Raw genomic sequence first — 7,870 nt, forward strand, 5'->3', positions numbered from 1 at the left:
ACCCAAGAAAGAATGAAGGATTCATTCGGGTAAAGTCCCAAATCCTAGTTGCAGCTGAATTAGCCACTAGGTTGGCTGGAGTGATAGCTGGTCGTTCATTCTAAGTAGTAACTGACTAAACAAGAGTAATGAATACGACCCTGAACTCTGCAGAGAAATGTGTTCATCCAAGGGATCTTCTTGGACATGCTGGGTTTTTCTCTTGAGAGGCATGTTCTGAAATAAGGAGGAGAAACAGATTAGACTGAGAGATTTGATTAAGATTATGCTCACTGGCATGAAATGAATACTGAAAGAAGGGAAACTATTCTTAAAACATCATATAGCCTCTTTTACATAAATGTGACGTGCAATACACCCATGTACAAAAATCTACTAGATGCGACTTTCAGACTTCCTAGGACTCTATTGAACCTTAGGCTTTGATACCAAGTTTGTAACGCCCTGAATCTGGTACCCAAAATGCTACACAGTGCTCATGACCCTGAAGGATGACAAACAACCTATGACTGATATTTGTACCTGATATACTAAATAATTTGGAAACATGAACTAAAAGGCCACGAGGTTCACATAATTGAAGTAAAACATAACATCTAAATGGGGTATGAAATACCCAAAACAACTGAAATAACTATCTAAACATAATAGTTTGGAAAGCCACTAACTGACAGAACTGTCTGAGTAAGGAGTTGATGGGACATGTCCCTAACTAACTCTAACAAATAAACTAATTAATGAGATAATAGGGAAATAATTATGTCCTCGAAGAATGAGGACTCACTGCTAACTCTGAATGTAGATATCTAGAATCTACTGATGCTCTGGAGCTCGTGTCTCTGAATCTATGGTATAAGACACCATAGCACAAATGTGTCAGTACTTTGAATATACTGGTATGCATGTGAGGTAGGCTGAATGCATGGGGTTCATATACATAAATGATACTGGCTAACTGACTAATATGAACGTGAGAATACATGCATGCATACATAGTAACTATATCTGAAATCGTAATAACATGAGTATACTGATGACTAACATGACTAATGACTGAATTCTGATAACTGATAATATAAGTGACTATATCTGACAGTCCTAAATCTGATGGAACTAGCTGATTTCTGTACTATATCTGAGTTGACTGTATCTGACAGTCCTAAATTCTGAAGAACTAACTGAGTTCTTTTATTGAGACTGTGGGAGGTAGTTATCTAACTGACATACCCCAAATGATGCATTAAAGTTGAATTGGGGTCCAATCTATGCCCTGATTGGAAGGGTGTCAATACCACGCCACTGGTAAGGATAATATTTGAGTGACCCAAATATAACAGGTAACTCTAGTGAGAATAGTGAGAACCATCATATAGCTAGCTAAGCCACCTCATCTACCCTCATATAGCAGGCTATGATGTCTCAACCTATGTTGGCTACATAGTTCTGGAACGTAAAGATTGCTTCTAAGAATCACACCCTCATATAACAGGTGAGTTCCTATCCTTGGGTTCGCTCGGTGCTAATTTCTACTCCCATCTAAATAGATACTGAACATAATTTACTGAACTGAATATGGACTGAGTTATTGAATTCCGTTGACTAACGAAATACTACTGATATCTGACAACTGACTAAGTTCATGAGATCTTGGAGATTTCCTGTGTCATAAGACTGTCTAAAGTCTAAGGATCATAGCTTGACTGAGAGTATCATGAAAACATGATATGGCTCTAGGCACACAACTAATGTTTTGGGTATAAGTACTCCCAGGACTCGATAGAAGAGAACTGACGAAGCATGATTTTATCAAGTATAAGACCCACATTAACAATACATAATTTAATAAGTTATGGATTTCATGAAGTACACGGTTATCCTACTATCTAACATGGATGAGAATGCTAATAATCATATCATAATCTCATATTCTAATATCATGGCCATTCCGACAACATACACATTTCACAATGATAGCATGAAAACCATTTAAACATAGGAGGATGACAAACATGTCACATTTAGCTTATGTCTTTAGCTATAAAGCATGATTTTTACTTTTACAAGCATTTTATCAACCACCTTACATGCACAACTTAGAGCATAAGTGAATTCATCAAATTACACATCATAAGCAACTAAATTCATGGATTTTATCTTGCATGGTAACATAATATCATGATAAACACACAAAGATTCTAACTTTGAAATCAATCAACGTCAACAACATGATTACAAATAACTTACAACATAAATACCATAATTTATAGATAAAAAAAGTTCTTGAGCTTCATGGATGGAAGGAATCCATGAATGAACACAACACATACCTTAGTTTGTGATTTTGTGAAGATTGATGGTGAAACTTTCTTGAAATTGGATCTTCTATGAAAACCCTAGCTTGTTCTTGAGAGAAACTTGAGAGAAACTAGTATATTTTGAGTACAAAGTGGTTGAATCAAGTGTTAAAGGGCTTAAATAGGGGTAGGAAGTTGACCCTTTTAACTCTGGATGCGTCATTTAATTTCAGTGAAAAATTTCCTGAATTGGACCCTTGGTGCGACACGACACTATCATGCCATGTCACTAAATTTTGACAATTGGGAAATTGAGGGATGGCGTGACATGGTGCCATCGCATTTCCCCTTCTTTTGTGACCTGAAACCTTGGTGCGATGTGGAGGAAATCACACTGAGACATTGGTAAAGGAAAATTTCTATTTTAGCTTGTGGCACGGTGCGCCACTGACCAATATGACACCGTTTTACGATGGAAACTTGAAATAGTCATAACTTTTTACCTAGTTATCGGATTAAAGTGAATTTTATATCGATGGAAAACTTATTGAATTTCCCACATGACAAAAAATGAAAATATGGAAAATACCATATGTACAAAAGAGGATTCATCTTTCAAAGTAAGTTTCTAACATTCTTGAGATAATTTTAAGCTAGGAAAAAGTATGGGGTATTACGTCATACTTTTACTGTTCCTTCTCAGTGACTTGGATTTCGAATTAGCTAGCTTGTTAGATTGAAGTGGTGAGATTCCTTACTTCGGAAGATCCTATTTCATGATTATGGTTTTTCTTTCATTGTTACTATTCTTTTTGATTTGTTTTTTGGCTATTGTCGGGGGCATGTCCCGACACTTTATTGATATTTAGTTTTGAGTCATAGTTTAGAAGGCTTTATTTGGAATATTGTAGCTATTAAGCGGTATCGATCGGTTGGTTGGCCGGTCATTAGTGGTTGGTTATGGACATGCATTTAAACTTTCTTAGATTATTACAATTATCTTGTTATATGCTCAAAATTCAACCGACCTTGAGGTGTGGTGTGTTTGGTTTGGTTAGGTACAGGGGGTGATCTCTGGTACATATGTTACTTGAGATACCCGTCATGGTCAGGCCCTGGTTTGGGTCATGACAAAGGTGGTACCAGAGCCTAGGTTTGGTGTCATTAGGTGTCCAACAAAGTTATGTTGAGTAGAGTCTCTTTTATGAGTATGTAGTGCACCATACTTATAAGGGAGAATCTATCAGATATTTAGGAATATTTCTCTTTCTTGTTGTTCTATTTTGAGCTATAGAGTCTAAGGTCTTGAGTCTCTCTAATTTTCATTTGTTCTCTTTTCAGATCAAGCTTCCCAGATAATCTGAAGCTCATGGAATCTCCTCTTTCCCACTTAAGGATAATGCCGATAGAATACGCCCTACTTATGGGGTATAGACCCGGTCTAGGGGTTCAGCTCCTGATTGCCCTCCTGGAGTTTCACCAATCCCCTCTAGTCCTCCTTAAGCCCCTTACGTTGATGTGTCAAATGCAGAATTTAATTAGTCCATTCATATGTTAGCTCAGTTGGTGGATTTTTAGTCTGAGCATGTAGCTTTTATTACTCCATCTATGAGGCCACAAGGGTTGGCCAGTTTATAAGGTTGAGTCCTCCTGTGTTCACTAGTGGTAAGATTGAGGAGGATCCTTAAGGTTTTATCGATGAGATGGAGAAGATCTTTTGGGTTATGCATTCTACTAATATGAAAGGTGTAGAATTCGCAGCCTATCATTTGTAGGATGTAGCATACCAATGGTATGAGAAATGGAGACAGTCTAGGGAAATAATGTCGAATCTACACTGTGGGATGATTTCTCTAGTGCTTTTTTGGACCTATTCTTTCCTCAGAAGTTGAGAGAGGAAAAAATAGAAGAGTGTTAATTTAAATCAAGATGATCAAGGAGTATTCCTTAAAATTCCATCAGTTTTCCCGATATGCTCCTGAGTCAGTGTCTAGCATGAGGGCTAGAATAAGAAAATTTACTTCTGGGTTATCTAGTGATTTGATTCTAGAGAGTAAGGCTGCCTTGTTGAACAAGGACATGGATATCTCCAGATTGATTGTGTATATGCAGTAGGTTAAGAAAGAGAACAAGAAGAAGGCAAAGATAGGGGAAAGATAGCATAAGAAGTTTAGATTTTATGATCATGGTGGAGGTCAACAACAGAGTAGTAGAGATGGTGGAAAGTGGTCTAAGAAGAAGTAGTGGAGTTCTGGTTCCTACTCTACGACTAGTTATCCTTATCCAAAATCATTGGGTGATCATCGTTCTCAGTATAATAGTGGGTTTAGGGCATAGGGTGACTAATTTTAGACTGGTGGAGCTCAATCCGCTCCATCATATCCTCTTTGTAGATTTTGCGGACAGGTGTACCATTGGTTTTGTGAAGAAGAGAGAAACAAGTATTTTAAATATGGTTAGATTGGTCACTTGCAGAGGGATTATCTTTCTAATAGTTCTTCGGGGGAAAATAAGATTCTTGTTGCTACTTTATCAACTTCTACATCAAAGGTTACTGCTTCTTCTTCTAGTACCACACTGGTCGAAATTGCTTGTATGCCCTTGCTACCCGCCAAGACTCAGAGACATCCCCTGATATCGTTACTGGTATGTTATGACTCTTTTCTCATGATATGTATTGCTTGCTTGATCCAGGGTCTTCTCTTTCTTATGTGATCCTATTTATGGCTGTGAAATTTGGTTTCGGTCCCGAGTGTATCCCTGATCCCTTTTCTATTTCTACCCTGGTGGGTGACTTTGTGGTTGCTAAAAGAGTTTATAGGGGTTGTGTGGTATCTGATTGTTGGTAGAGAAACCCTGGTAGATCTGATAGAGTTAGATATAATTGATTTTGATGTCATATTAGGGATGGATTGGTTGCAATCGTGTTATACCTCCTTAGATTTTTGAACTCATAGGGCCATGTTTAAATTTCTTAATGAGTCAGTCATTGAGTGGGAAGGGGGTTTTCTAATGCCTAAGGGAAGGTTCATATCATATCTTAGAGACCAAAAGTTGATTTCCAAGGGATATCTTTATCATTTGGTTCGAGTTAAGGATTCTAACTCAGAGGGTCCTTCTCTGTGGTTAATGAATTTCCTAAGGTTTTTTCTAATGATATTCCTGGTGTTCCTCCTGATAGAGAGATTAATTTCAAGGTTGACCTTGTTCTAAACACTCGTTCTATCTCTACCCTTTCCTATAAAAAGGATCCAACTAAGTTAAGAAAGCTTAAAGAGTAGTTGAAAGACCTTCCCAACAAAGGTTTTATCCATCCTAGTATGTTATCGTAGGGTTCTCTTATTTGTTCGTATGTAAGAAGGATGGTTTCCTTCAAATGTACATCGATTATTGTCAATTGAATAAGGTTACAGTGAAGAATAAGTATTCTCTTCCCTGAATTAATGATTTGTTTGACCAACTTTAGGGTGCTAGATGTTTCTCTAAGATTGATCTCAGGTCGGGTTATCATTAGCTAAAGATTAGGGAGGTGGATATCCTTAAGACTTCCTTCCAAACCTGGTATGGTCATTATGAATTCTTAGTATGTATTTTGGTTTGACTAGTGCCCTGGCGATATTTATGGACTTGATGAATAGGGTCTTTCATCAGTTTCTAGATTTATTCGTTATCGTGTTTATAGAAGATATTCTGTTGTATTTAAAGATTGAGGAGGATCATACCGATCACCTCCGTATCTTGTTGCAAACCTTGAAAGATCAGTATTTCTATGCTAAGTTTTTGAAGTATGAATTCTGGTTGAAGGCTTTTACTTTTCTGGATCATGTCATTTCTAGTAAAGGGATCATAGTGGATCTGCAGAAAGTTGCAGTGATTAAGAAGTGTCCTAGGCCCACAACTCCAATCGATATTCGGAGCTTCTTGGATTTAGCCGGTTACTATAGGATATTTGTGAGGAATTTCTCAACTATAGTTGCCCTATTGACTAAGTTGACCTAGAAAAGGTAAAGTTCTTGTGGTTAGCGCTTGTGAGGGTAGTTTTCAGAAGATGAAAGATAAATTGACTTCAACTCTGATTTTGACTCTGCCCGAGGGTACTGATGTTTTTTTTGTCTATTATAATGCAACCCGTGTGGGACTTGGTTTTGTATTGATACAACATGGTTGGGTGGTGGCCTATGCTTCTATGCAGTTGAAAGTTCAGAAGAAGAATTATCTGACCCATAACTTGAAGTTATTGGCTGTGGTGTTCACATTGAAGATTTAGGGTCACTATTTGTATGAAGTCCATGTAGATATCTTTTCTGATCTTAAGAGTGTAATATGTGTTCACCCAAAAGGAGTTGAATCTCAGAAAGAGTAGGTGGCTTGAGTTATTGAAAGACCACGACATGAGTCTCCACTATCACCCAGGTAAAGCTAATGCAGTTATTGATGCTCTTAGTAGGTTATCCATAGGGAGTTTAGCTCATGTGGATGAGGATAAGCATGATTTGGTGAAAGATATTCACCATTTGGCTAACCTTAGCGTTCGTCTCTTAGACTCTGAGAATGGTGGTATGTTTGTGCAAGAGGTGGCAAAGTCATACCTTGTTGCTGAAAGAAAGGAGAAACAAATACTGGATCTTGTCTTAATAAAGATTAAGGGAGATGTGGGTTAGCAAAAGGTATATTCCAGATGTAGATGGGATAAGAGAGAGAAGATATTGGCTGAGGATGATGAGTCGTGTTATGTCATTCATCCTGGTTTGATGAAAATGTATCATGATCTTAAGGAGATTTGCTATTGGAACAATATAAAGTAAGACATGGCAAGTTTTATGGCTAAATGCATAGTGTGTCAACAAGTGAAGTTTGGGTATTTGAGGCCCAATGGGTTGATCAAGAGATTGAACCGCCGATGTGGAAATGATAGATAATAAATATAGATTTTATTATTGATCTTCATCGATTTCAGAGTCAGTCTGATTTTATTTGGATCATCGTGGATAGGATGACTAAGTCTGCTCACTTCTTGCCAGTAAGGATTAGTTATTCAGCAGAGAATTATGCGAAGTTGTTACTCTAAGAGATTATGAAGTTGCATGGAGCACCTCTTTCTATACTGTTATATCGCGGTACTTAGTTCTCATCGCACTTTTGACATTCGTTATAGAGAGGTTTAGGAACTAAAATGAGCCTTAGTACTGCTTTCCACCCACAGTCAGATGGGCAAGCAGAAAGGATTATTCAGACATTGAAAGATATACTTCAAGCTTGTGTGATTGACTACGGTGGTAGTTAGGTTGATCATTTACCTTTTATAGAGTTTGCGTATAATAATAGCCACCACTCTAGTAGTGGAATGGCTTCATTTGAGGCATTATATGGTAGGAGGTGTAGGTCTCCTATTGGGTGTTTTAAGGTTAGTGAGGAGGAGATGTTTGGCCCGGATTCTATTTACCAAGCGATGGAGAAGGTGAAGGTGATTCAGGATAGACTTAAAGCTTCCCAAAGCCACCAAAAGTCCTATACAGATGTAAGGCATAGGGAATTAGAGTTTGAGGTTGGCGATTATGTGTTCTTGAAGGTATCTC

The sequence above is a fragment of the Capsicum annuum genome, chromosome 5 (genome assembly GCF_002878395.1).
Source record: "Capsicum annuum cultivar UCD-10X-F1 chromosome 5, UCD10Xv1.1, whole genome shotgun sequence".
Classification (NCBI taxonomy): Eukaryota; Viridiplantae; Streptophyta; class Magnoliopsida; order Solanales; family Solanaceae; genus Capsicum; species Capsicum annuum.